At 47.3% G+C, this 26,250-nt stretch overlaps 1 pseudogene across 1 annotated transcript; it reads left to right on the top strand.

Annotated features, from left to right (window-relative positions):
* Nucleotides 1-1,782: 1,782 nt before the first annotated feature.
* On the top strand, nt 1,783-25,336 carry LOC144154958 (STING ER exit protein-like; annotated as a pseudogene). Its single transcript, XR_013319487.1, has 5 exons — nt 1,783-1,965; nt 12,109-12,223; nt 13,775-13,781; nt 21,380-21,414; nt 25,204-25,336. The product of XR_013319487.1 is annotated as an STING ER exit protein-like (transcript).
* The last annotated feature ends 914 nt before the right edge of the window (nt 25,337-26,250 follow it).

The raw sequence follows: 26,250 nt of genomic DNA, 5'->3' as shown, positions 1-26,250 counted from the left end.
AGCATTAGTGTCAAGTTGAACTCCGCAGAGTGCTTGGGATGGGCATATAGATGTCACAGCCACTTGGAATTTGTGCATAGACTGCAAGCCTCCGAGATAAGCTCTCATCATCATTAGCCCATCCCGCTGAGAGTGAATGGAAGTATTGTGGCTGGTTATGTTCAATTCCAACCCAGCCAAACACAAGAGTAAAGAAGGAACGAGCCTATCAAAATACATACTCAAAGCAGATGCAGGAGGAAGTTCTGTTGCCTAACCAGGTTAGAGGAGGCGAAAAGTACTGGAGCGAAGGAAAGGGAAATAAAAGCCAAGCAGTAATTTTAAGCCTTGCCTATCATTTCATTAAGACTTCCTAAGTTGAAAGCACAATGGTACTCTAAGCAACAAATCTGAGCATAGATGAACAATAACTCAACTGTCACTTGTTAACCTTATGCACACCAGACTTTTAAAGGACTATTAGCAGAAGTTCCAAACTTGGCTCACACGGCGATCTTATCGGCTGCACTTCTCCCATGCTTGCACAGTTGGAGCTTGAGCCTCCTTGCACAAGAGCCAGCCAGTCAGCGAATGGTTTCAGTGGTATCTTGAATAGATATATCTTTGGACGGGCAGTTGGGCTCCACCCACAGAAGTGAAACTGCGCTCCCTGCACGGATTCTGCAGCGCCACGTGCACAGATCGTTTCTGCGGAATAGTCAAGATACATTTCTCGGCGACAGTACTACTGCGCCGGGGGAAAAATTGCAGAAGCTACATGCGAGGTCGGATTGCGTTCGATGATGCCGTGCGCTACCTGACGACACTCGATTCGTGCACACGCTGACACTACGTCGCTCGCCACGGCGCGACGCGGTGGAAAATACTGATCCCCACGTTTTATAATTAAGCCACCACTCCAGAATTAGAACACAAGGCTTAACATGGAAGAAGCGAGGCACAAGTAGACAACAAATGCAGGCGCGTAAAGCCGATAACACGCGAACTGCAAAACAACGTGAAGCTTACAAAATATTAAACGACAACACTACAGTTCTAGGAGCATGTAAAAAGCGGGGCGAAGCAGCGTGCAGAAAACAATGCGTTAGGCTTACCAAGACGTGCAACAGCAACTTCACAAAAAATACCCAATCTATATAATTACAACCACACCTCCCAACAAGAAAAAAAGCGCCGAGAGGCAGCCGCTGTACAGGGAGATAAGGACGTAACGACACAGAACAGGGAGGTAACGATGCGTCAGGCCTGCCACTCCACAGAACAGGGAGGCCTGGGGAGGCCACTCGAAACACGGGCCATGCGGCATGATCAAATGACGTAAATATGACGTTTGTTTTGTGACGTCACAGAGAGTTACGTGGTTACTTTAGCTTGACGTCACTTCTGCGTGGCAGCAGCCGTTGCGGGGGGGGGGGGGGGGGGGAGAGTGGCTCGTGCCACGCGTGTGGCAGGAGACTTAACCGGAGCAGGTTTGCCATCTTTTGCCAACTACAGCAGGACGCGGACTTCTTTAAAAACTACTTGTAAAAGTTTCGGCGCTGGTGGTTTGTAATAGTAAGAGAAGTTTTGTGTTCATAAGAAAAAAGAAACCGATTACCTTTGGAGAAGTTATTCTCGCCTGAATTTGTGACATTCATCAAGCTGCGTTCAAGCGTTCAAGCTGCCGCCGGTGCCATATGATACCATGCCATATGTGCCATATGTTTCATAGTTGGTCAGCCGATCACGGAGGCCGTGCTCGGAGTTGGCCGCTTTTTCCACTATTCTAGTTTACTGTAGCAGTGGAGCAACACAACCTTTCATTGTTTTTGTTTCCTATGTGCGTCATGTTTTAGTCATTCACAATGCCGAAGGTTGTGTCCAGAAGTATTGTTTGTTCCGACACAAAGAATCAAGAGGAATACAGTGAAGAAAAGCCGCTTAATGTTTATTACTGCATCTGCGGTAGCATGGCCATGATTCTCGGTACGTCCCACTGTTGAGATCTTGTCTTTATAGAGATCAGCTGTGACCTGAGCTTGGCGTGTTAGAGTAGAACCGTTCATATATACTAAGGGACCCGCCGCGGTGGCTCAGTGGCTAAGGCGTTGCGCTGCTGAGCACAAGGTCGCGGGTTCGATTCCCGGCCGCGGCGGCCGCTTTTCTGATGGAGGCGAAAAGCAAAAACGCCCGTGTGTACGAGATTTCGGCGCACGATAAAGATCCCCAGGTGGTCAAAATTAATCCGGAGCCCTCCACTACGGCGCGCCTCATCGCCTGCGTTGCGTCGGCGCGTTGAACTCCACAATCAATCAATCATATATACTAAGGGAAACAGGCCGGGTATCGAAGGAACGCTATAATCTGCTAGTTTTGAATGAATACGATCGTAACGATCATATCGGTATTTCTTTCAGTTCGTATACCTCAACAAACCGCCGACCACCTTTTCAAACCATGTGTGAAGATTAAATTGCGCCAACAGAATTTACTTCACTTAAACAGCTCGCCTTGGTGTTTCCCAAGGATGACAGCAAATGTGCGGACAGATGAGTAATTACCCGTTGCGACCGTGTGGTTTGTTTGGATTGGAAAACGTTTATTGAGCGTTATAAAGTTTTTCGGGCGCTTCCCCGCCAGAAGTGCAGCACAAGCATCTACTACTGCTCCAGTGAGGGCTCCGCATGGAAGTAAAAAAAGCGAGTGAACATCATGTTAACTCCTTTGTTGGGGCATGCGAGGGCAGTAAGTTATCTGTCCAGCGTTTGCTAGTATGCTATCGTCACAAAGCGTGCTGCCAACCGATCTAAAATTCCGATGTTGTTAGAACTGCGTCTTTCGGTCTATTCGGCGTGAATTAGGCTGTGTAGATGAAAAATCGGCGGTTGCGGGCGAAAAGTGACAGCCCAGCCATTGGACCCGACATTTTCAGCGTACAATTGCGCTGCGCCGCACGCGTGCTGAATCCACTGACCAAGGGTTTTCCGTATGGGAAGTTTCATGTGGTCAAACTACGGGCATTCGTTTTGTTTAGTTGTGTGCTTCACGTTGTGCAGCCAAATGTTCTGAGCTGAGAGCTCTCAGGGAAGTGGTCACTAAGGAAAGTACTAAGTGGTTCCTAATACGTATTGCTTCGTTTGTTGCACGGTGACACGTTGTACCAGAGAAAGTAGAGAGGGGCAGTGGCGAAGTGGTTTGAGTGTGGCCTAGCCGGTACATAATTACAATTATGCCAGCTTGAACGGAAAGCTTCCTCAACAGAGGGAAGGATATTCATGTCTCTGACTAGCAGCGAAATTTTTATTTCATGGCACTTGCACATACGTGCTAAGTTCACCTCACACAAACACCGGTGTGTATTCATCTCTGATCTAATGACGATACAATAAGTTGACCATCATTTGATTTAGAGTCACGGCAGTTCAGTGGCAACCACACCATTTCTCATCAACGTCGGCAGGGGACGAGGGGTGGGAGGTGGGAGTGTGACTCCACTGCTTGTGCGATGTCATGGTGGATGAGCAGAATAGAATGGCACTGCTGTAGACTCCCTTGACGGGGGGAGTCGCAACTTTCCTTCTCAAGAAAGGCACTGCCATGCCGCGAGCCTCTCAGAAGGTTGAGAATGGGTGTGTCTGCAGCTCAGTTAACCCTGCTTTTATTTTTCCAGAGATTTTGCCGAAGTATGTGGAAGACTGTTGCCGAAGTAGCAGTCACAGCATTATTGTAAAACAAACAAAAGGGGCAAAAGTTGATTCGGGAAGGGCCACAGCATAGAGCACTGCACGGGCCGCAATTTCTAGGCCCGGCCCAACCCGGCTTGATAGAGACACGATAAAATGTGAGCTCGAGCACGAAAATTTTTTTAAAATCTGAGCCCGAGCCCAACAAACTTGTAAAATATGAGCCTGAGTCCAGCAGAATTCCATAAAATAATCCCGAGTCCACCAGACTTGTTAAATGTCCTCCCCAGTCCGACAGGCTGTAAACATGAACTCGAAGTTTCCTAATTACCTAAAAAGCATAAGCACAAAGCGGATACGACTACTTTAGATATAAATTTCCTTTAAACTTGGCTCTAGCCTTTGCCATTTGACCGTGTTCATTTGCCACAGTCTTCAAAATCAAGGCACATGGCAGATACCTTAAATGATTCGGGGAAAAGTGGATAATTTTTTTATTATTGCAACTCTCGAACAGATATTGCGCCTCTTGCTGTTCCATTCCTTGCTGAAATTTGAGCAGACCACACGCCCTGTTGCGCCATTTCATTTTTGTATTTCCCTCTAGTTATGTTGGCAGCATTATGTTATCTGCGCGTATTTTCTTTCTTGCCTTTAATCATTGTTTAAAAAAAAATTCCTGCCCGAAAAAATCATGGGCTCTGCTTCGAAAATTGGTCCTTCCAACTTTGCACCCAGTGCAAGGACCAGATCCAGCTTTGTTCTGTTTGTTTTAGTTTGAAAAGCAAAAAGAAAAGACAATCATGCTGTACCCAGTGGCTCGAGTGCTCTAGTTTTCTGGCCCGCTCTCTCCCAGTATTATGATGGGAGCCAGAGTTTTTTTTACTGATATGAAGGCTTTCTTAGTGAAATCGTCTTTTTATCATATCTTTTAACGTCGCCGTAGTGACTGCACTTCGCTTTCTTTTTTTTTTTACTTAACCTGAAAGATCAATGAAAATGTTTTGTTGCCAACAATTTAGAATTTCCGGCATGGGACTGCCAGGCCTCAGATACTGCCGGCTCAGGCCGCAAGGCCTGGAAAAATTTTAGTTCAAGCCCGAGCCCGGCCCATGTCCGAGAAAATGTGCGCTATCCGGCCCGAGCACAGCCCACGGGCCAGACCGGGCTTGGGCTTTCGGGCCGGCCTGGGCCCGTGCAGTGCACTACCACAGCAGATAATGAGGTAAAAGTTTGTGGGCTGTTACTACTTGTGTACGATGACCCACTGGCCACTTACAGGCACAAAGTTTGGACGCATAATGCACCCTGTCTTATTTCCCCTTCTGTGTCCTTTACTTTGGTTCTTGCCCCCTTTGAGCCCTAACATTTAACCTGCAACCATGCACCAACTACCTCAGCAGTCTGTTATGTCAACAATCGAGCGTATTTTAGGTTTCGCACAGGGACACGGATATGGTGCTGATGCATGCATTGCCTTTCTTGCCTGTCAATAGCCGACACTTCCAAAAGCGCCTTTTGCAGCGAATTGTTGTTTTACCCAAGTAACTTGTACAGTGCAAGCATCGCAAGGCATTGGGGTGCCACTGTATTGCCCATTGCAGTCGCGTTTGAGAAGGTTGCATTTACTTTTAACACACGTGGCGGTCTCTCCCATCTGAGGCGCCTGCAGTGCCTAGGTGGCATTCTCAGCACAATCTGTTAATCTCGGGCAGTCGGCTTCCTGACTTGGGGTTCCTATTTCATGAATGTTTGTAGGGGAGGCTTTTGGATGGTCTGGAAAAAAAAATTGCTGTAGTGAAGAACAACATGCAGAAGGTTATGACTGTTGTCATCCTTGCTGGTAGCAGGCTTTCACTGCATGTTCTTCCTTACTTTCTGCAGCACTGGTTCTCCTGTTGCAGTGAGCCCGCGTTCATTCCTTTGGGCACGTCTGTGTGTCAAAGCAGTTACTGATATGTTGGCTTGACCATTAAATTCCAAAGCAATGCAGCTATCTTGTCTCTTGACATTCTCTCAGCCAGTGAACCTTTTTAGGGCAAACATGGGCCCCCATAAATTCAGAACTTTCCTTCGTCAGCTTAATGAATGTCCACCTTTTGATCTGTGATATTATGCATTCAGGCTGACAGAATGGTCCTCTCAAAAGGGCACAGAAGAGAATTAGTCCAAGTGTCTTGTTTGTGGCTGCATGGGGAAGTTTAACCCATGTACTTTAGAGTTAAACTTTTAGCGGAAGTCTACAGCCCCGTTATCTGTGAGCAGAGCAGAGTAGAAGGTTCCATGTGGCCATCACGGCAACTACCGTGATGATGTCACACGGGTTCAAATTTATTTCAGGAATACTGCGAGCCTTACAAAAGGCCCTCGGCAGGAGTGGGTGTACATTGTAACACGTACAAAAAGGAAAAATCTATACAGTTGAAACATGATAAGTAAGGCAAGTTAGGCACAAGCTGCAGAATGACCAGGGGATTGCAAGCAAAAACAGTGCAGGAATGCAAAACTAAAGAAGAAACGTAACAGCATGTTTGTTTCTCACGCGCGCAGTATCATCCACGCAAGAAAAGAACGATATGACGGAGTAGACAGATACAAAGAAATAGGTGCGCAGTCTTCTGCGCACACACATAGTTTGCACAAGAGGCGGGGCCTCATCCTGATAATGACGACACAGGCGGTGAACAGTCTTGTTATGAATATATCAGAAAAGAAACCCAGGGAAAAGTAACAAAGAAAGAAAAAGGCTCAATTAGCAAAGATAAACAATGCCCTACAATGAAGAAAGTATAAAGAACAAAGGCATAGCAATTTTGCACACCTACAAAAAACGCTTCTTTTTTCAGAGATGACATAAATGCATCTACCGTCAAACATTCCATGACATCGGGGCAAAGCATGTTCCATTCTCGAACAGTTCGTGGGAAAAACGAGTTTTTAAACGCATCTGTTCTGCACGAAAAGTTGATCAGTATCTTAGTGTGATTTGACCGTCTCGGACGTAATGTTACTGGTTGTATGTAATTAAGCTTGTTAAGTCCAAATTTATCGTGGTAAAGTAAGTACATAAATTTGAGCCTGTCCCTGTACCGTCTCAACTGCAAGCTTTCTAATTGGGCACTTCTAAAAAGAGCACTGGGTGATGTATGCCAACTATACGAGTTGTAGACGAATCTAATGGCCTTACGCTGCACGCTCTCTAGTTTGTTAATGTTAATTTGCGTATAAGGGTCCCAAACAACTGACGCATATTCGAGTATCGGAAGGATGAAGGTTTTATAGGCTAATAGTTTAATTTGTGGGGTCGCTTTTGACAATGACCTTTTAAGATACATAGGCTTCCGAGTTGCCCTCTGGCTGAGCACGAAGTCGCAGGTTCGGTTACCGGCCGCGGCGGCCGCTTTTCTGATGGAGGCGAAAAGCAAAAACGCCCGTGTGTACGAGATTTCGGCGCACGTTAAAGATTCCCAGGTGGTCAAAATTAATCTGGAGCTTTCCACTACGGCGCGCCACATCGCCTGCGTTGCATTGGCGCGTTAAACCCTACAATCAATCAATCGAGTTGCCCTCTGCTGAAGGAAAGATACGTGCTCATTACATTTAAGATCCGAAGTGAGATGAACGCCCAAGTACTTGTAGCTCTGCACAGATGATAAGGAATGACCAGTAATAGAATATGAAAAATTTAAGGGTTGCCGTTTTCGAGTTATCGTCATTGCCACTGTCTTCTTGAGGTTGATGCGCCTTTGCCACGTCTCGCACCATGTTTGGATTTTACCAAGGGAAGAATTGAGGACCGCTTGGTCATTGGGGCTATGAATTTCGTGGTACAGAATGCAGTCATCTGCAAATAGCTTCATTTTTATCGGTATTTGCTGCGCGATATCATTTATGAAAACGAGAAAAAGCAGTCGTCCTAGCACAGATCCTTGAGGGATGCCTGATAGTACGGATCGTGGACTTGAGCAAACATCGTCGATTGTCACACTTTGGCATCGAGAAGACAGATAGGAATGTAGCCATCGAAGTAATGAATCGTTTTTTTAGGGTAGGCCGCAATTTTAGTAATAATTTAGGGTGGGAAACGCGATCAAAGGCCTTTTCAAAATCTAAAAAAACAACAGCGATATGACCCTGTTGATCTAGAACTGCCGTAAAGTCGTGGATCGTTTCCAGGAGTTGCGTAGTCGTGGAAAGTCCCCGTCGAAAACCATGTTGCCGTGAATCTATAAGGTTGTGCTCTTCAAGAAAAAGGGATAAATGTTTACAAATTACGTGTTCAAGGCTTTTCGCTGAAGAGCACAATATTGAAATTGGCCGATACGACGAAAGCAATAATTTCTTGTCAGTTTTAGAAATTGGGGTGATCTTTCCGCTTTTCCAATCTTTTGGGACCTGTGATTTCAAAAGGGATTTTTTGTATATAACGGTGAGGTACTTCGAAGACCACTCGGCATACCTTTTAAGAAATGCGTTTGGTATCCCATCGATTCCTGGAGATTTTTTCGGGTCGATATTTAAGAGAAGTGAGAGCACACCTTCTTCTGATATTGAAATTGAGCTGATCGGAGGGAGACTCTCGAAAGCATCAAAGTTTGGTCTTTTGCCATTGTCGTTTGTGAAAACAGAGCAAAAAAAGTTGTTAAATGACTCCGCGATTGTCAGTTTGTCTGACACAGGTTCCCCATTTATCAATAGATTTTGAAGTGGCTTCTTTCGCGGAGAAAAGTGGCGCCAAAACTTTGCCGGGGATGAAGGAAGGAATGTTTTCTTGGAAGTTTTGTAGTAGTAGTCTTTTGCTTTTTTTTATGCTGTCTTTTAAGTTGCAGGCGTAAGTCGGTCAATTTGCACATGCGTGTTGCGGAAGGAAAGATCCCGGTATTGTTTTCTAATTTTGTTGGTCTTTCGACTAAGTCGCACTACTTCTCTCGATAACCAGGGATTCTTGGTTTGCACCCTTTTCACGCGTGGTCGGCACAAATTTTTCTACGCATGTCAAAACAAGGTTTTTAAAGAAGTACCATAAATCATCGACGGAGCATGCGTTCGAGTTCGACAAAGAGATGAAATCGAAAAACGTGTCTAGCATGTCAAGTATGTCGATATCGTTGGCACGACAAAAGAGGGGCACCACTGTTTCCTTGTAGCTCCGTTTTGGGGAATAATTCAACTGCATTGTTAAGCACACTATTTTGTGGTCAGATATACCGTCAATAATTTCTACTTCATAATCCCGATGCACTAAGCTGTCACTGATAAGGAAAAGGTCTATAATGGACGCCGCACCTTTTTGGATTCGCGTGGGTAACGTGACTATCTGCGTGAGAGTGTGCGAAAATACGATGTCTACTAAAGGCTGTTCGGGGTTCGGGGTTCGGGGACTTCAGTGGACCAGTTGATGGCCGGGGTGTTGAAGTCACCACCTATTAGGATGTTTCGAGAGATGGCCTTAGAAGAGCACAAAAATTCATTCAGTTTTTCGAAAAAAGTGTTATCTGTGTTCGGGGGGCGATAGAATCCTCCCACGACCAAGCTGAATTCGTTTAAGGCTACCTTGATAATAACGCATGCGACACCCACTATGTCGGGGAGCCTGAAGACATGCAGGTTTTCACGAAACAGGATCGCAACGCCCCCACCGCGAGAGTCTCGGTCTTTGCGACAGAGAGCATACCCCGGCGGTACTATTTCGTCATCACCAATGCTACTGGTTAGCCATGTTTCTGTTAGGATCACAATATCAGGTTGTATGCTATTGTGATACTTTCGAGGTCATCAGATTTATTTAGGATGCTTCGGGCGTTCACATTCAAGCACAGGAAAGGCTTTTTTGTATTGTTGTCGGTTCATTGCGGACGGGGTTCTTTATCGCGCTGTCGACCCACAGGAACCATTTCGTTGCGGCTGGTATCCCATGCAAACAACTCTTTGTCGATTTTAATCTTGTCATAAAAACCAACGTAACTTTGCTACCTCGCTCTCGGAAATCCTTCGTGTGGTCCCAGAGTTTTTTCCTCTTTTGGCGAGTAACTGCCGAAAAATCCTCGGATATCGAAACATCCGTGTCTTTGAGTTGAAAGGCGCTTTTTAGGAGCTCAGTTTTCTCGCGGTAATCAATCAACTTTATAATCACTGGACGCGCTTTCCCCTGTTGTATGCGACCAATTCTGTGGATTCTTTCAGTTGTTCCGATGGTAACACCCATTTCTTTGGCAAAGACATCTTGAACCACTTTTGTTGTCAAATTTTCCACTTTTTCATCGGGATCCTCCGGAATACCAAACACGACGATATTGTTACGCCTACAGCGGTCTTCTAAACTAACAAGCTTATCTTCCAAGTTCCTTACGCATTCTTCAAGAGTGGACACCTTGGTGTTAACTTCACCAATAGCCTTTGCTGACACTTCTACTGCCTTGAGCTGCAACTCAATATTGTCTAGTCTGCAAGAATAGCTTTCTGGCCCTCAAGGATCTGCCTCAGAAGCTCTTCTGTGGGTCCAGGATTTGATTCCACGTCCCAGCAGAGCATCAGCAAAGACAAAAACAACTTTCGCACAGTCAAGAAACCAATATACATTTTTCGTGGGCACACCAGCTGCACAAAAAATGGATCACTTGTTTTAACAGTAGATGTTGCGTTACTGACCTGCACGAAAAAAAGGACTCGTTTCAGCATGTTGCCGCAACGCCAGCTGGCATGCCCACTGAAGAGGTTGGACGGTCGCTGGCTTCTTATAGCTGGCTCTGTTGACGTTGACGATGCCGGGTGAGACGACATCCAGTGGCGTATCTGAGGCAGACACGTTTGTGCGCAGTCTCCATGGATGACACGCTCCAAAATGATGGGATTATCTTGTGTTTTGCTTGTCCGGGCTGCTGTGTCGATGACGAGAAGCTGCACGAAAGAAAGGACTCGTTTCAGCATGTTGTCGCAACGCCAGCTGGCATGCCCACTGAGCTCTCGGTGTTCTCATGCTACCTTAACCTACAGAATTTTTATTTTCACCAATTTTATGCTAACTACCAATATTTTGTTTAACGCATGGGTTGTAAGGAGCAGGCTAGAAGTCCTCTGAATTTAGCCGTGTCAACTGTCGTCGTAGCCCACGTCTGCAAAATCGGTGGGGAGCATGGTGCAAGGGAGACAATACTTTCTAATGCACTTTTCACTTTAAAATAAGCTGGAAACCAGCCAGTAAACGGACAACACACTAAGTGTCTCGCACCAGTAAGCACTTCTCCATTTGAACACGAAGTAGGTCTCTATATGCGCATGACTCTTATGTCGTTTTACTTCCAGAGGATAACAGTTTAGTTTTCCTGGCTTTCAGCTCTTGCAAGCATAAGAAATCGCTGTAGTATTGCCGTTGTCTAACTGGTTACTTTCACGTGACTCAGTTTTAATTGTGGAAGTTCCCCAAGTAATTTGCAGAAAGGGTGCTTGATTCTGGGAGGAACAGAAAAGAGAAAATCTCAGCGCTTGTCCAGATGCAAGCGATGTTTTATTCACTGAGAAATTAATAAATTTATGTTAAATTTTGATTTTCCTGCTAAATCTTGTGTTTTCGTGGTCTGCAATGACATCACAGGAACCGACCGCTCTGCAGCCGATTAGAAAGCCTTGTTTACTGTTAGTGAATCTAGATGGAGCCACCATACAGTGGCAAGCCGTTTTCTGCCTCTGGTTTGTTTTTGACCATATTTGAAGCTGGCTTGTTTTTGTTCAGGGAGAAAATAACCGTTTTGGGAAACAGAGTGCTCGCTCGACAAATATGGTCACATAAGACACCGTTGCTTGCATCAATCGGCCAGTGTCATCTAAAACTACCCCAAAGCCCTGCAGTCCTGTGCAGCTAAACGAAGCATAGTTCACGCAGTACCAACAGCAGTATGCATCGGTACTTCTATGTTTATGTGTGCTTTCGTAACTTCCACCGTCGGTCCCACCATTCTTACTGCTTTAAAAAGAATGTGGCCTAAATTTAAGCGCAAATAGCTCGTTCGGCAAGCTTATACTCTGCCTAATTTGCGTTTGCTTTTGCCGGCCTCTGCCAATCGCAGAGCTGGCTGGTATGACATCATAGGTTCTGTTGGGGGAAATGAGCGAGTGGGTGGCATGGCCTTTCCCTTTTTTCCTAATTGTACAGCTTATTTGAGCGAAGTTTACATTAAAAGTGGTGTCTGTATGATTCTAACGGGGCAGTCTTTTTTAATGAACCAAACTTGTGTTTTGTCTTCATGGCTCCTTTTAAGAATCAAGTGTAGTGTTGCGTTTGTAACTTGCTCATTTTAGGGGGTGCTTGGCAAATGGACCTGCTCAATCTTTAGGTTGTGCAGGTTGAATTGATGTGTTCGGGGGCACTTTAAACAACAAAAAAAAACACAGTGTGCCTCCTGTGTTTGGAGGTCTCTTGTTTGACGCATCCCCTCTGCACTGACCGCAGACTGCGCCATTGAAAAGCTGCCCCTGCGTCCCTGGGACGGAGCCTGAGTGATCGATGGTGCCAAGCACGCCCACAAGCTGTCCTACAGCCCTGACGAAGTCGTGCACATCAAGAGGTGACCACCCTCGAGCACTCCCATCACGGTGGCGGTGTTTCAGGGCTATACATTTCCAGTTCTTGGCATTTCCTGGCATTGGTGTTTTGTGAATGGTCCTGCGCTGCGATCCTGGCATGGCTGATTTTCTTTGTTGTGGTGAATTCTTTTCTGCCCAGGCATGGGACAGTGAACGTAGTGCTGCATTGACTCAACACTGTGACGGAGGGGTTTCTTGTTTGGGACATTGATGGAGGAGGAAAGTTCTGTGAAATGCTCTGCACTACGCACTGCAATAATAGAAGCATTGTGAGACCAAGGGAGCTGAAGAGGCACAGATGAGCCCCTTAGCACTTTCCTGCCTTGGGAAAAGCAGTGATCTTGCAAACAATTTTTTCCGTTCACAAAAAATATGCAACGTATAAGTGTATAGTATCGAATTGTAAAAGAGTAAATTTTCTTTGCAGAGGGGATTGTTTCAAACAATTTTTTTATGTAAAAAAAAGCAAAAAAGCTGTACAGAGAAGTTTTGGGGCAAACAAAAAAATAAGAAAAAGTGCCGGTGTTGCTCCTCAGAAAAAAAATACTCAAAAAATTTAAGATATATGCATTTTGTACATATACTACCAGTGCAAAACTGCTTTAAATATCAAATGCCTAATTGTAAAATTTCTTAACCTACAAAACACAAATGTTGGTACCAGTGGGTTTCATGCCACTGTGCAAAGCAGTTCCTCGAAACATAGGTTGGCCACACATGCATCGCAGAAAATATTAGTTTTCTGCTCCACTCTTTTTTGTTCGTAGCGCTATTCGCAGTTTTGATACTTTTGCATTTTCTGGGGCTCTTGTTGAACGGGCGTATCAGGGGCTGGACCAGTTTGGCTCACTGTCGCTTTCGGTGCTGAAATCTGATGATGAAAAGTTGCCCTTGTAGTCAGTGCTGCTAATGTCATCCAAATAGTCGCATTTAAAATCGTTCAAAATCGTCCAAAAAACGCCGCTCTTGCGGCGTGGAGGCGCTAGAGGGGCCGGAACTTGTGGCCAATAGGAACACAACTAGGTGAACGTCAAGGCCACGTCACGGCATCACCATTTTCACGCTTAGCAACCAGATGGCGTTGTGTTTGCATACGAGTGGCGTAAGCGCGGGCGCACCAACACAAACGTATGTGTGTTCACAAGAATCACAACACATTGTCGCGCGTCGTTTCCAACGAATGCTTAAAATCGGTGTCCGCTCATGTCGCGGTCATCACAGCAGTTCGGAAGAAGTACATAAGAACCGAAGAAGTCCCGTCCGAGGTACACCAAAATGAGCTAGGCATGCACAACAAGCGAACCCAGGGTTGCTTGTGTATGTCTTCTCTGGTATGTGTGCATATATCAAAAAATAATTGCCAATTGTTAAATGAAACCGATAATAAACTCATATCTACTGCAAAACAACGGTAGATTGTTGTTTTGCAACAAAAGTTATTTTTTAACAGCACAACAAGCCTTGCTTGTGGCAGACCTAATTCGGTCTGCAAACAATGTGTTTCTGAAGTGCGAAAATCGCGACGTTCGCAGGCCCCAGGTAGACGACATTTCCAGGCATTGCGAATTCGCAAGAGCGAATTAATGTTCTTTCCACCGGATTCGCAGGCGAAAAACGCACCATGTAGACTGGGCTTTAGGCATGTTCTGTACAAGTTGAGCAAAATATTGCTGTGCTCGGAATTTTGCCGTGAGATCTGAGGAAGGAGTTATAATGAGGTCCTACCAAATTTGATTTCAAACTTTAATGAAAGGACATACTTCTTAGCTGACTCGTGCGCTGCCATTGTTCAGCCGAGTACACACGGCGTGTTTTAAGCTAAACGATAAAACAGCATGTGCAGTGTACGAGCATGGGCGGATCTGGAATCTATAGGGCGTACAGGAATTTTGTAGTCTTCGTTAGAGAGTCGGGAAATGGAAATTATGTTGGGAAGCTTTTAGGTCCACCAGAGAATGGAGCATTGGGCAGTTGTACAGAGCCAGCATCACCTTCGCGGGTGGTGCGATGCTTTTGTTTCCCGGAGTCCACCAAGGGAACATGCGTAATGGCATGGCCGTGCATTCATAAATGCTACAGACTGCCGTTTTTCAGAGTGAAGCAGACAATAATGGCACATTTACAGTATTGCCTTCGGTGACAGTGGCCGTGATGTTCACCTTTCAGGCTACGACATGATAGATTTGCTAAAAATTGTGTTTTTTACAGAGATAATTCCTCGGGCATGTTGGTTATTAAGCAATACTGACGATTGCTCAAAATTACCTTCATTCGACGTTTTAGAATGCTTACGTAGCAGTTGCCCATCCAGGCAGAAAGAAGCACATTAGCGCGCATCAGTGGCGCGCACCCGTATGGGGGAGGGCGGCGGAGGTGTGCTGGTGCTTACTGGTGCTCTTAATAGGGACCGTGGTCTGTAGACTGTTGGTTTAATTACGAAATTCTGTAGTCATGGCAGACCGATTGAGCATTGAAAGAACGATACGTCTATGCACACAGAACTTTGAAGGCCAGGAAGCGCTAACAGAACAACAGCACGTATGTTTCTGCGCCACGATTACGAATGTCCTTCACTTGCGTACGCTGCATGACGATTTTAAAATTGGGTGCAGCAGTGGATGCACGCGTTGGTATGAAACGCGGTGACAAAAATCTTGATAACGGGCATACCATGCGACAGCGGCTACTTCACATGGAGTTGTGTCCCTGTAAAAGCAAGCTACTAAAACTGCAGCGAGAACTAATATATTTTTAACTCTTCATGAACCGATACTAATGCTGTACCAATACACTCTGAGCATCTCTCCCCAATATTGTGCATAATAAAATGTTTAGGCGTTTATACGAGTTGAATTTACGTTTTCGTTCATTAAAAGTCACCTACGTACGCTTCACCGTAAGCACTTCTTTCAAGGGCCAATTCAAATGCAAGTATTGCATTCGAAATAAAACGAGACAGACATTTTTTTATCTCGCAGAAACAAAGGTACTGCAACGTCGTTTAAATTTAGGAAGTGATAAATTGATCTACACCGCACAGCTTAAGGAACAGCAACCTCCATCGTCAAAAGACATCAGTGATCATGCAAGGAAAAATCAATGGAAGAAAATGACTTACAATTTGAGGCCTCTTTTGTGTGTTGACACTTGGAACATGAGCTTCTCAAAGGCATGGGCGCTTCTGTCCTTGCAGCACATAGCTGTTGCTGTGTCTCAATTAAGCCCCTGAATGTAACTGCTCCGGGCAGCGGCCGCCCAGGTAAACAGCGGCCGTGGACGCAATGGAGGCGCTGTAGTTGTGACCGAAGTTCAAGATGGCCATCGGTTCTTTGTTACTGTTGCGACTGCCGTCTGCCTGTCGCAGGGCTAGTGACCGCCGTGCCCTCACGTTTAGGATAAAGTCTCGGTGAGCCGCAGCGCGCCATTTTTGTTGACCCGCTGTTCTCCAATTTCCTAGGTTAGGAAAAATACCGCCGAACAAATCTGCCTAATCGCGGAGCTGAAAATGACTGTCACAACACCACTTTCAGAAGGGGACACGCAGTGCGCGCAATCTGAGACCACACCCTCGCGGGCTCGACAGAAACGTGAAAAAGGAAGAATGAAAGGGTGACGCGCGGAAGAGGGACATACTTTGCTGTGCGCCCTGCCCTCACTCACAAAGACCCTCTGCCCACACACGAAATTCATGCAGCTAAACCCCACATTTCGCCCAATACACAGCCCCTGCATTGCATTCTTTAATTACCTTGCACAAGTATTGAATGTCTGCCCACGGCAGCTCGATCTCCCCCTTTTTAGGAGATAGAGCGTCCGTGGCCTGCCACCACCGCTTGCATGTTCTTCTGCTTAACGTACAATGATCGTCTGTCCCCTTTAGGCCCTTCATCGTACCAGTCTTCGCCCGTCAATAGCCGGCGATCCCTCTTCTTTTCCGTCGCGAGTTTGGGCGGACCACTCCTTGCTTCCTCGTCCATACCGTGACGAGTCAATCTCCTTTGCTGAGCACGACTCAGCCGGCCAATTCTCCGTGTGGCGACATGTCACGCACAAAGGGACACAACGCTCCCGTGCGCTGAACTTACACAAAGGCGCGATCGGTTTTGTAGCTGCACCCCTCCGCAATTATCCTGACTCAGGCACTTCGTTTTGTGTAAGCAAGAATGCGTAGGGCAGGCTATTAGTCATACATGTTTCTAATAGCCGCACTTGGGTAAGATATGCGCCTTTGTTCACAGGCGAGGTACCAGGCAAAACAGGCAGCACGGCGCCAGCCCGAAAAATTTCGTGGAAGAGGGGGGGGGGGTGAAGCCCGGTCAGGAAGAGGAACAAACTTTATTAACAGTGAAGTCGAGCGGGATCGTGGTCGGGGTCCTCATTCCAGGACTCCGTTGGTGCGGCCTGCCGTCTTCGCCCTTTCAGCGAGCCAAAGCTGCTTACTCAGGTCTGAGCTGGCAAGCTCACTCTCCCACTGCTCGTGAGTTGCATCAGGGATTGGATCAAGGTCTGGGTTTGACTGGCAGGTCCAAACCATATGGTATAGCGTAGCTTGGCTGCCACAGTATTTGCACAGGGGGTAGTATAAAGTGGGGTGGATGGTGTGTAGCCGCGTGGGGTGTGGAAATGTGTTGGTTTGAAGCCGTCGAAGGGTGACTTGTTCTTTTGTTAGCTGGTCGGCCGGCGGCGATAAGGTGCGTCGTGTGAGCATGTAGTGTTTGGTGATGTCGCTGTATGTGATGAGTGAGTGACGGGTCCTCTCATCATCCTCTTGCGGTGCCCGGCGAGCAAGTTCTCGGGCGTAAGCGTGCGCCGCTTGATTACCGTAAAGAGACGAGTGAGCAGGTGTCCAGATAATCTTGACTGTTCTCTTGGGGGGGTTCTGGGTTATAATTCGTGCGGCTACCTTAGAAATTCTTCCAGCCGTGTACGTTCGGCACGCCGCTTGTGAGTCCGTAATGATGGTCGTGGCTTGAGTCTGCGTTATGGCTAGTGCAAGTGCCACTTCTTCTGCTTCGAGGATGCTGGACTTACGAAGGGTGACACTTGTAATGAGAGAAGTGGGGGTGGCGACGACCGCTGTTTTAGTGTTTGCACGCGCGTAGTCCGCTGCGTCGGTGAAGACTGTCGTACTCGAGTCGGCGTATTGTCTTTCGAGGGCCAGCGCCCTGGCCGTTCTTCTGCCTTCGTGATGCTGGGGGCTCATGTTTCTTGGAAGTGGGGGAACGTGTAGCTTGGATCTTATATCCCAGGGTATGTCTACCGCAGTATCTGCTTCCGTTGGCGACATGAGCCCCACGTTCGAGAGTACTTGGCGTCCTGTGGGCGTAGTACTTAGTCGCGCTTTTTGGGCATTCAGGTGCGCTTCCGTAAGTTCGTCTAGGGTGTTATGTACTCCCAGAGCCATCAGGCGAGCGGTAGAAGTGCTGGTAGGAAGTGCGAGGGCTTGTTTGTAGGCCTTGCGTATGATGGTGTCAATCTTCCGGCGTTCTGTTGCCAGAAGGGTGGCATAGGGAGCGACATACGTTATTCTCGATAATATGAAGGCTTGGACCAGACGCAGCATGTCCTGTTCCTTCATGCCATGATGTTGGTTGGCAATGCGGCGAAGCATCCTGACAATTTGGGTGGTGGACGAGTCCAGTTTTTTTATTAGTTGGGTGTTTTTGCAATCTGCCTGATATGCCATGCCGAGTATTTTGATGGTTGGGGTGGGAAGGATTTTGGTCCCATCCATTGTGATATAGATGTCCGTGGTTGTATCTAGGCGGCGTTTTTGCACCATGACAAATTCCGATTTCTCAGGCGCGCAGGTGAGACCACACCCTTTGGCGTAGGCAATCACCACGTCTGCAGCCTGTTGGAGGCGGTCCTGCATGGTTCCTGCGGACCCTTTGCTTACCCCGATAGTGATATCATCGGCGTAAATGCCATGCTTAATGTCCGGGATTTTGTTCAACTCTTCTGGTAGGTTTATCAGGGCTATATTGAAAAGTATTGGAGACAGGACAGCGCCTTGCGGCGTACCCCTACTTCCGCATATCAAGGGGCCGGATCGCAGGTCGCCCACCTTGATGACAGCTTGCCGGCCCGTAAGAAAGTCGCGGACGTATCCGTACATTTTTTCGCTGCAGCCGAGGTAGCTGAGGTTCGTTAGGATGGCGGCATGAGCAATGTTGTCGAAGGCCCCCTTGATGTCTAACGTCAGGATAGCCTTGGGCGTGGTCTTACTGGCCGATTCGAAGATGTTGGTTTTCAGTTGCAGTAGGATGTCTTGTGTTGATAGGTGAGGACGAAACCCGAACATCGTATGTGGCATTTGTTCAGTTCTTTCTAAATACCTTTGCAGCCTGTCTAGAACAACATGCTCCATAACCTTCTCGACGCAGGAGGTGAGGGAGATCGGGCGGAGGTTGTCGACGCATGGCGTCTTGCCCGGTTTTGGTAGAAATCTCACCTCTGCCTCCTTCCATGCAGTCGGGAGGATGCTGGCAGTCCAGCACTCATTCATGTAGGAGGTTAGAGCACCGATGGAAGCGTCGTCTAGGTTTGCCAGAGTCTTGTTCGTTATTTTGTCCATACCCGGTGAGGTGTTCCGCCGGATCTTAGCCAGGGCCGCCCGCACCTCAGCCGTTGTTATTGGCTGATCAAGAGTGGAGTTTGGAGATCCAGTGTATGGCGGTGCAGGATCCTTGGGGGTGGCTGGGAAATATTTATCCTTCAGTGTACACATGAGGTCTTTTTCAGAGCCTGGGTATTGATGTATGATAGTCCGCATCGTCTTTTTACTTTCTCCCCTGCTCTTGGTGGGATCTATAAGGCATCTAAGAATGTTCCAGGTCTTGGAAGTGGTGAGTCTTCCGTTGAAGCTCTCACACATGTTTAGCCAATTCTGGCGGCTGGGGTCCGCCGCGTACTGGGCCGCTTCCTTGTTTAGTTTGGCGATTCTTAAGCGAAGCTTCCTGTTATGCCTTTGCTTTCTCCATCTCCGGAGTAGGCTGCGCCGGGCTTCCCAGAGATGAAGCAAGTGATTGTCTACCGCCGGTGTTTGATTAGACATTTGAATTTTCTTTGTATGGTTCATAATGTCGTTGCATAATTCTTCGGTCCATGCGCGTATGTCTTCTATCGTGTTGCTCTGCGCCTGATTTCTCCTTTTCCTGATCGCATCCCAGTCTGTTAATTTCGCTTCTCCTATTTTTCTTCTGTAGTACGGCCCATACACTTTGGTCTCGATGATCATATGATCACTGCCCAAATTTTCTTCATGGCTCCTCCAACTGACATTGGAGAGGCTTGCTGTTAACGTGAGATCCGGGCAGGTATCTCTCGTTGTGCTTGTGCCGATCCTAGTAGGCGTGAATGGGTCATTAATAAGGGTGAGATTCTCTTCGTGTAGGATATCTGAAAGTTCTCTGCCAGGCCCCCCTGGCTACGCCACTAAGGAGGGGGGTGCAGTGAAAATTTCGGTGGGGGGTTTTGAACCCCCCAAACCCCCCCTCTGGATGCGCCACTGATTAAAATACAAACTGAAAGGTCAGTGAATATAGCTACCTGGGGCAAAATGTGGGTGCTGATCCCAACCATGAGTAAATTTGGTGTAGAATTGGTGTGCTGTGGGGTGTGTTTGGCAAGAAATGTCGAGTGATCGGTTGTCTTTGTCACTAAAAAGATTGGCATGGAGCCAGTGTGTACTGCCAATGAGGGCTTATGGGAAAATACTCCGGGGACTTACTAAGAACCGTGGAAGGAAGTCAAGGTCTGCCCAACTAACGGTGGAAAGAATGATGATACAAGTAACATTTGGGGAATAGGAAAAGAGCGCTTCAGATGACAGAGAAAACTCGGGTGCAAGACATCCTATTTTCAGTTATTAAGAGAAAGTGGTTTTGGCATGTAATGAGGAGAAGTGGCAAATTATGGGCCACCAGGGTATCAAAGTGGCTTCTGAAAAACAGGATCAGAAGCAGGGAAGACTGTTAACTCAATGGAGGGATGAATGGAGAAGATTTGGGGCAAAGGATGAACTTGGATGGTGCAGGGTAGGAGCAGTTGAAGTATGTGGGAGAGGTCTTCGTCCCGCAGTGGGCACTACATAGGCTGCTGATGATTATCATGACTAGGAAGCACCCGCCACAAAGTGGGAGATTCGAGGGCCAGAGGCTGAAGAGGTCAGGCAAACTTACCTTGAGGAATGGCGAGGTATGGGGGACTGCGAATACACCAAGTTCAACTTCAGTATTTTTCATTTTGCACGCACCTTTATTTGAAGTCCATAACAATGTTTCAGAAGCGAAATTGTGAGAATTAGTTGCCAGTGCTCTACGTTTCAGTAGAAAAATGTAGCTTGCACATTGTTTTGGGGCTTGTAAATACACACCGTAGTACTAGCAGCTGACATTTCCCAAGATAAATAGCCATTTCTGATATTTAAAATATAATCCTTGAACAGGTCTTGTTAAATAAACAAAATGGTAATGATTTTATATTATTGTATTCATGTGGCTGATGTGGTAGGTGCTTAATAAAGACTGCACCACCTTTTTTTCTCTCCTTCAATCTTCTTTTTCTTTTTTTGTGTGTGTTGTGCAGAGTGCGAATGAGGAATAAAAATAGTGTGTAACCTTGTCCAAAATGCAAGCATAGTGGGCGAAGCTGTTGGATAACATTATTTGGGCCTGCTTTACCTCTTGCAGACACTTACAAGCAGTGACTATAAAGAAGGACCACTATGGGGTGCTAGGCTGTCTTTTACCGACAGCGTAAGGGCTCGACGCCTGAACACAAAGGGAGATTTTCATGCTGTGGTCTTGTTATTTTGATTAAGCCTAAAAACACTTCACAAATGTTATGTGGAAGTACCTTTCATTTCAGCCTTTCGTGGTTGTGTCGTGGAGGTGTGGGGGTAGGGTACCGGTAGCTTCCTCCCCAAGGCAGCAGTGCGCACTGCTCAACTTCCATTTTGGTCAGTACAAACTCCACCTTTCTCTCTTTGATTGTTTCTGATACCGTAAAATGCTCTCTTTATATTTCTTCTGCCGTTTGAGTGCACGCTGTGGCTAGTTGGCTCGGACTATTATTGGGTGGTGGTATAACAAAAAGAAACGCTCTCACATTTTTTCTTCATTTTTGCAGGGCAGAGAGTCGAGAGGCAACACCGAATGAAGTGCAGAAAGTAAGAGCCCAAGGGGAGTTCTGTTATTCAACTTGCAGCAGTTCGATTGCTCTTACTGTTGGCACAGTGCGTTGTTACACTTGCTGCGTGTTTCAGCTCCTTTGAGCTGGGGCCTACCGACACGGATGGGACTGCATGTATCCCAGCGTCAGTTGAGTGGCGATGTGACCTCTCTCTCCACTCAGTTCACTCTGTCTCTCATACGTGCTCATGCTTCTTGGTGCACAGGGATGTGTGTGTGTGTGCGTGCACATGCGCATGTTAGAACTCTCGTTGAAGGGGAGTCCTAGCGGTCCTCTGGAGTTCCACTTACAGCGGAGCCACTGCGTGCGTGCATACGGGGTGCCTCACCACATTCCCGAAGAAAAATATTCAGGTGCAACAGTGGAATGCTTAGGGGTATGATGAGCAGAATACTTATTGTTACTTAAAATCTGATATGGATTTATGGCAACTAGTCCCAATGAACACTGCTTTTGCAAAGCGTTGCATTGTAAGTAATAGAAATGTCGAGCTGTGATGGCACACACTGAAAGGGGCCATGAAGACAAAATACAGCTTTGAAAGAAGTAGACTTTGGCAGCTCACTCAGCTTCATTAAAGCCGAGAAAGATATTTTTTTAAACCAAAAAAATGCAAGAAACTATTGCAAAGCACAAAGTTTATGCTACAGTGATGTAATATGGGCAGGAGTGCCATAATATGGGCCAGCACTGGAACATAGTTATTAGTGTCTTAACTGCAGGTTATATGATCAAGCAATATGCAGTCATGCGTTATATGATCAAGTCGTACGATTAAGCGGAACTAGAGTTCCTACTACATTCGCCCGGTAATGTTGCTTGATGGGGGCTTACATCAGTGGCTGCCCATTGCACGAACAAGATTCTATTATGATGTCATAGAGAAGTCGGCAGAAAGTGGCGGAGGAGTTGCCATCTATTTTCCTTAATACATACCTAGATTGTTTGTTTGAAGTTTTCGATAAAATTGGTGTCATTATCTGGAAAAAGCAGTCTTTTTAAGAACCGAACGGTCCGAACCTGTATTTTGTGTTCATGGCCTATTTAAAGTGCACTCAACTGGTGTCCCTTGACTCCACTAAGCAGTCCCAAGGAGGGCAGCATTTGGATTGAAGAGCAGACCATCCGGTCCCTGTGTTTCTAATGGCAGCATATATATTTAGGTGAACTACCCGCCGCGGGGCTCAGTGGCTAAGGAGTTGCGCTGCTGAGCACAAGGTCGCGGGTTCGATTCCCGGCCGCGGCGGCCGCTTTTCCGATGGAGGCGAAAAGCAAAAACGCCCGTGTGTACGAGATTTCGGCGCACGTTAAAGATCCCCAGGTGGTCAAAATTAATCCGGAGCCCTCCACTACGGCGCGCCTCATCGCCTGCGTTGCGTCGGCGTGTTAAACCCTACAATCAATCAATCTATTTAGGTGAACTTTGTGTCTACTAATAAGAGATCGATATGACTGGTATGGACAACAGTTTTCGGTTCTTCATGTTTAAATGGTTGGCGCTTGCAACAATGCTAGAAGCCAACAGTGCCCCGAGCTTTACACAAACACATTACCTTTGCATCCTTCGTTGTTTTTAGCTGATGAACCCATCATCACAAGTCAGTGCCTTTCAACCTGTGATTGTATTTTTGAAAACAGGAAGGGAGGGGGGAGGGCGGTTCTGGGAGTTCACTCGTTTGGGCCAGTACCCAGTTCGGTTCTGAGGCTCCTGGCACCGTGCCTCATCATCATCCTTATCATCTCTCATTGCAGCCATCTGCATGTGTCACACCTGCGTATTAATTGTTTTTGTGTGTTTCACATTCATTCTGTCGATATTTTGCCAACAGTCGTAACACTGAAGGACCGTGCAACATCTTTTCGGCACTCTTTGGCCTCAGATGCCCTTGCGCCAGTAAAACACATGCACTACTACCACTACAGTTCTATAAAAATCACCCATTCTCAGAAAGTACTCCCACACGCCGTGTTCAAATGAGCCAAACTTGGTAGCAGCTGAATTATACAAGCCTGAGCAATCTCTCATGGATAGAGATCTGCACACAGCTGCAATCTCTGCAAAAGTGCATTTTTAGAGCGAAAGGCATGTCTTGCGACGTCATTCATCGCGGCGCAATAACCTTGAGCTGCCGGAGCGCAGGTGCGGCATCGTGCCACATGATCCGGTGCAGAGAGGCAATGCACAGTGATGTGATAGCTGCGCCAATTGCACCTAACTGCACCGAGAGGTAAATCCTGCTACATCCTGCTACAAAGGCTCTGATTTCAAGCAATCTGCGCCAATCATGCGCCGAAGCTTCGTTTCGCCGGGCTTCCTCAATGTGGCGTGCTTTTTATGCCACGAGCGTTGAAGAGGAGGGAGTCTTGGAGTGTTTTCTACTCGCGAAAACGCGCCGCGCACGCCACAGGTGCGCTGACGCTGCCGCGGAACACCCGCACGCTGCGCGCAGTGCGGCCGGCGGTGGCAACATGGCGGCGGCTTCGGCGGCGAAGTGGTGTGGGGAACTCGATCGACTGCGTGTAACAGCTCTCAAAAATGCTGCTCAAGGCACACACGAAGTTGTGTGTGCAGTAAAGGAGCTTATAATGGGGGTGAAAACGGTACTATAAACCATCATCTGCGCCGCTAGTGAAAGCGACCATGCAATATCTGCCGGGGTAGTAAGCCTAAACATCTCTCTCAGCCAGCTGGCTGTCTGGAGCGCTTCGAAACTTCCGCCATGAGGCGCGCGCCTCCCCATTGGGGCAAGTCGGCAAGCTGCTCCCACTGTTGCGCGCGTCGCGTGTCAGTTTCTAACCGAGGGTAGAAGGTAGAACGTTGGGCGCGGTATCGTCGATGCTGCCGTGAAAATATTGCGCTCGCAACGCCGACGCGCACGAATCATGTGTAAGAACGCGCCATGCGGTTCACGCTTTACTATCTGCATTTTAATAAAGCTTGGCGAGTTAGCACAGGACCGGGATAATTGGAGATTAATGGGAGAGGCCTTTGCCCTGCAGTGGGCGTAGATATATAAGGAGGCGAAGCTAAAGTTTGCTGGGCGAGGGCAGCGCTGCACTCTCCCCTCTGCGGGAGTACGCGGCGGCTGCTCCCGCTTTGGCACGTGCTTTTTTCGCTGCACGCGTGCTGCATTCTTCCATTCACAAACGTGTTGTGGCTTAGTTTCAATTGATCGAGCGAATTGCCATGACCCTTCGGCGGCCGGCGGACTGATTCGGTCGCGGAAGGTCGGCGAGCCATGCAGTAGCGCAGCCAATTGCCAGCTCCTCTCCTGCTGACGTCACACGAAAACGCCAAAGAAAATGGGCGAGAGTGCAGAGAGGAGGACAGCATTTTCGAATTGATTTTTCTACTATACAAAGGGACTCCGGACTACAATTTGCGCTCGTAATCCCGCATTGTTTATAAATCACTTCAGTGTCCCTTTAAGAAAGGAAGTAAAGAAATGGTTGGGTCTTGTAAAAAAAATTGGAAGCATTTTGGCTGTTCTTGCGGCAACACACGATGCTACCCCAGCTCACAGAGGCCAAACAGGAAAGGCATATTAGCAGTTGCTTATGAGAATTTAAGGAGTGTTCCAAAGCCAGCCAGTAGATGGCGCTAGTGGGGGCGCGTCTAAGCGGCCAGGTTTGTCAAACTCGCCTAAGGGGGCGGTGGAGTGAACAGACACTGCACAGGACAGCACAGGGGCTTGGCACATCCCCGAGTGTCAAGAAGGCCTTCCTGTGATGAGCATGCTGCAGCATGTGTGGGGCACCCTCGCAGGGGGCCCCAGGTGCTTACAGGGGAGCATAGGGATGGGGAACAAGGGGGCTTGGTTGGGAGCGGGGTGGGCTCTGCCGCTATTTCCCAGCTCTGCTTGGCGGCAGACACCATGAGCCCTGGGACATATGCATAGTGAGGGTGTGGGGACTGTGGCCGGCAGTGTGGAACTCGGAATACCAGAGCTCTTATATGGAATTCAATGAAACAAGGAGTATAAGTTGCACACTGAAAAGCACCTGCGTGTGTCCTTGGGCACCAGTCGCAGTAAGTGAATAACTGCCTTGGGGGGATTACGAGTTCTCATGCAGAGGTAGAGGTTGCTCAGCATGACCTGGCTTCAGGCTCACTTGCTGGGCATGTATGCTGATGCGTGGGCCTACGTTATAGCTGACTCAGGAAAGAGGGAGGCCGGTTTAGGCTGCAACTAAGACGCATGGGGGGGAAGAGTGGATGCAGTGTCACCCTCCAAAAAAAAGGGTGAGGGGCCCACAGCTTCTGATCTCTTGCTGTCGGCTGAGGAAGTGCCATACACCTCAGGGGGCCCATCCATGCAGGATACCCGGAATGCTTGCACTGGAAGTTATTTCCTTTTGGTCATTACTGTCACAGTGACGTTGTGTTGTCCTTCCAGGGCAGTTGAAGTCCAGAGACTTTGTTGTAATGAAAATACACCACCACTTCGTTATATCGAGATGAAACATACGTGATCTCCATGAGGAATGAAACTTTCTCATACCTTGTAGCTTCACTATTGTAGAAGAAGATGAAGATGAATAAAGGGAGAAAGAAGAAGTAGAATCTCGGAACGGCGGCCTGCGGTCTGTCTTCTCTTCGCCCATCCCTTTCTTTACAATTAAATTGGAGGATTACGTTGTGTTGATGTTTGTTATATCGAGGTTTTAGTGTATTGAAGGCTGCAAAGTGTCGACAGCCACGGTGACAGAATTGAAGGGGTGATACCCAAGATTGTAGTGCACTTTATTTCTGTGTATGCTTTCTCGTAAGATTGTAATGTTAAGGTGGGAAACAAATGTTGTGGCTCAGTTC

Source organism: Haemaphysalis longicornis, unplaced genomic scaffold, assembly GCF_048455015.1.
Source record: "Haemaphysalis longicornis isolate Haplotype H1 unplaced genomic scaffold, Haemaphysalis longicornis Haplotype H1 scaffold_1, whole genome shotgun sequence".
NCBI classification, from domain to species: Eukaryota; Metazoa; Arthropoda; class Arachnida; order Ixodida; family Ixodidae; genus Haemaphysalis; species Haemaphysalis longicornis.
This window is presented reverse-complemented; position numbering and strand designations above follow the sequence as displayed.